Source organism: Callorhinchus milii, unplaced genomic scaffold (assembly GCF_018977255.1).
Source record: "Callorhinchus milii isolate IMCB2004 unplaced genomic scaffold, IMCB_Cmil_1.0 Scaffold1008, whole genome shotgun sequence".
Taxonomy (NCBI): Eukaryota; Metazoa; Chordata; class Chondrichthyes; order Chimaeriformes; family Callorhinchidae; genus Callorhinchus; species Callorhinchus milii.
Window position 1 is genome coordinate 16706 of NW_024705749.1, and position 4004 is coordinate 20709.

Consider the following 4004-nt stretch of genomic DNA (forward strand, 5'->3'; position numbering starts at 1 on the left):
GTGCTTCTGTTTTAAAAAACATTTCTCTACAGCAGATCAAATCGCAAATGGGTTCAGCTCCAAACGCAACCGAGTGAGCGGAGGAGAGTACGGGAGCAGCAGATACGATTTGAGAAAGAGGGAAAGAAGAGATTACACTGAGGAAAGGGATCTTCCAGACGATGATTACCTGTGTGAGTGAAAAATCAATCTGAGTTTCTCAGCATCAAATGCTCGAGTGCAGAATCGGGCAGATGGCAGCCGCGCTCAGTTGGTGTGCTCTTTGCTCCGAGTCAGAAGTTTGTGGGTTTGAGCCCCACATCGCGGGCAACGAGTTGACAGTCTGGGCTGACACTGCAGCACAGAGCTGGAGTGGGGGGAAGCGACGCACTGTCAGATGTGCCGTCTCTCCCCGGTGACCTGGTTTTAATGGAGCTCAGTTGACAGGGCTGGGGAATGGCGACTCAGGTCAGAAACGGCAACCAAGCGCTCTCAGCAGAGATGGTCAGCTTTTCCACTGCTGTGGGGGATGGGAAGGGCTATGGGGACTGAGGAGAGAGCAGTGCAGGTGGTCAATATGGGGTTGGGTACACGGCTCTTAATTGGAAAGACAATGAAGTCCGGATTAAAGAGGTTTTGAGGGAGCGATAGGGATACAGATGGGAAGGCGAGCCGTGAGAAGGGATAGGAAGGCGATTGAGGAAAATGCTCATTGAAGATTTAGTCTGTGCGTTTGAAATATGAGGCCGCGAAGTGACATCACGCAGTGGATTTTGACCATTGGTTGGTTCAGGCGGGAAACGTCAAAATGGCATCCTCCGTAGAGCCCCGCACCCTAATCCTGCCCACCACCCCGCGATGCACTGCCACACAACCCGAGCTTTTAAGCTAAAGTCACTCTGCGCCTCTCCAGACACATAGTAAAGATCCTTTAATGGTGTGGTGGAACACAGAGAAACTCGCTTCTCTTTTGGAAACATGTCATGGGATCTTTACTGTCCACCTGAACAGACATGGCCGGGAGCTCATTATAACATTTCATCTGAAGCACAGCACCTCCTACAATGGAAAGCATTTCCCGCATTAATATAAGTATCTCCCTGTGTCCCAGACCGTGGTCAACTACACTAATCACGGAGACGCCTCACGGCTGTTTGTGGGTAGTTGTTGCCATCATAAACTGACACTGTCAATAAGTGACCAGCATGAAGGGCGGTATATAAATGTAAGCTGCTACTGACCGTACAGTTCGCAGTAAATAATGTAAATCATTGACATCACCAGGTGCTGTACAAATGCAAGGATTCAATCGAAATTTGCTCCTGAGCAATTCGTACAGAAAGCCCATATATTGCTTATCCAGATCTTTCTTTTCTCCCATCAGCAGCCAAAGTAGGTGATTCTGAGTCTCATCCCTGGCCTCATGCCAACGTTGTGTTGAGTTGTGCCGAGTTCCTCCAGGAACACAACAGAAGACATCCCGAGTTCCATAAAGACACATCAACAACGCAGACTGCTTGTACCGCAAATGATGCTTTGCAGCAGAGAGAGTGTCAGGAATCTATCGTATTTCATGTTGAAGAAAACCGAGTCTCGCAAACAGGATCTCTACAGGGTCACAAGCAATCGATCTCAGGAGATAGACTGTATAAATGTTCCCGATGTGGTGAGAATTTCATACATTCAGGGCACCTCAAGATACACCAGCAATCACTCCGAGAAAAGCGTCCGTATAAATGTGTGGAATGTGGGAAGAGCTTCACAGGATCGGGCAGTCTGCAGATACACCATCGATCTCACACAGGAGAGAGGCCATATAAATGTGCAGAATGTGGAAAGAGTTTTGCAACGTTAGCTTATCTCCAGATACACTATCGGTATCACACAGGAGAGAGGCCATATGAATGTGTTCAGTGTGGAAAGAGTTTTACAACATCGGGAGAACTCCAGAGACACCAGCAATCACACACAGGAGAGAAACCGTATAAATGTGCTGAATGTGGAAAGCGTTTCACAACGACGTTTTATCTCCAGGTTCACCATCGATCACACACAGGAGAGAAACCATATAAATGTGCTGAATGTGGAAAGAGTTTCACAACGTCGTGTTATCTCCAGGTTCACCATCGATCACACACTGGAGAGAGACCATATAAATGTGCTGAGTGTGGAAAGAGTTTTTTAACCTCGAGTAATCTCCAGGTTCACCATCGATCACACACAGGAGAGAAACCATATAAATGTGCAGAATGTGGAAAGAGTTTCAGAGCATCAGGATCGCTCAAAATACACCATCGATCACACACTGGAGAGAGACCGTATAAATGTGCTGAGTGTGGAAAGAGTTTCATTGCTTCCGGATCTCTCAAAATACACCATCGATCACACACTGGAGAGAGACCATATAAATGTGCTGAGTGTGGAAAGAGTTTTTTATCCTCGAGTAAACTCCAGGGACATCATCGATCACACACAGGAGAAAAACCATATAAATGTGCAGAATGTGGAAAGAGTTTCAGAGCAACAGGATCGCTCAAAATACACCATCGATCACACACTGGAGAGAGACCGTACAAATGTGCTGAGTGTGGAAAGAGTTTCATTGCTTCCGGATCTCTCAAAATACACCATCGATCACACACTGGAGAGAGACCATATAAATGTGCTGAGTGTGGAAAGAGTTTTTTAACCTCGAGTAATCTCCAGGGACATCATCGATCACACACAGGAGAGAGGCCACACAAATGTGTTCAATGTGGAAAGTGTTTCACAACGTTGCATTATCTCCAGATACACCGACAGTCACACACAGGAGAGAAACCGTATAAATGTGCAGAATGTGGAAAGCATTTCACAACGTCAGCTTATCTCCAGAGACACCGACAATCACACACAGGAGAGAAACCTTATAAATGTGTTCAATGTGGAAAGCGTTTCACAACGTCAGCGAATCTCCAGACACACCAGGGATCACACACAGGAGAGAAACTGTATAAATGTGCAGAATGTGGAAGGTGTTTCACAAGGGCAGACAGTCTCCAGAGACACCAGCGATCACACACCGGGGAGAGGCTACACAAATATGTTGAATGTGGAAAGAGTTTCACAAAGTCAGGAGACCTCCAGGGACACCGACAATCACACACGGGAGAGAAACCGTATTGATGTGTTGAATGTGGAAAGAGTTTTAAAAGGCCAAGTTATCTCCAGAGACACCAGCGATCATACAGCGGAAACAGACCATATAACTCTACTGAATGTGAAAATAATTCTTCAAGGAAATAGCACCTCCAAACTCACCAGCAGATACACACAGGAGAGACTGTATAATTATGCCGAATGTGGGAATAATTTTGCGGTGTCGTATCAGAAAAATAAATGTTCTTTACCAGCGGAAAGCTTTCCAGGAGTCGATACAGTTCAAAGTACGTACGAGAAGCTGCTTTGACAAATGCATAGAATAACAATAATAGTTTGATGTATAACAGGACAGATATCTGTTTGATCCAACACCATTGACTCAGTTAAGACACCAGTGCGATAGTCTGTCCCCTTCTCTCCTGAACATGTGCTGAGGAACCAGCATTTCCTGAAGGTCCTCACAAACTGTTAGAGAGACCATACGAATGTGCTGAATGTGGAAAGAGCCCATGTCCGGCTATCACCGAGGTGTGTGGCTGCGGGAGAGAATAACAGAATGGCGCGGTGAGATATGAGCCCTCTGAAACCAGCTGTGGCTTCCAGTATCGGAGCTCACATCGCTGAAGAATATATTTTAGGTCAAAAGCACCTCGTCCCCTGGTTTGTTACCAGCAGAATGGGGAGTGCTTATAGTTTTTTTTTACCAACCAGTTTTTTTTTCGCTGTTTATACTAATCAAAATATTTCCTTTTGAATTGCTGTGCTGGTGGGAGTGGTGGTGGGGGGGCTGTGTTTGTGTGTGTGTGTGTACTATGTGTGTGTCTGTGGGCTGTGTGTGTGTGCGGAGGGGATTTGTATGTGGGGTGGTGGCTGAATGTGTGAGG

General features: G+C 46.2%; 1 pseudogene; it reads left to right on the forward strand.

Moving 5' to 3' along the window:
* The first annotated feature begins 520 nt into the window (after positions 1-520).
* On the forward strand, positions 521-3309 carry LOC121852635 (annotated as a pseudogene).
* Positions 3310-4004: the final 695 nt, after the last annotated feature.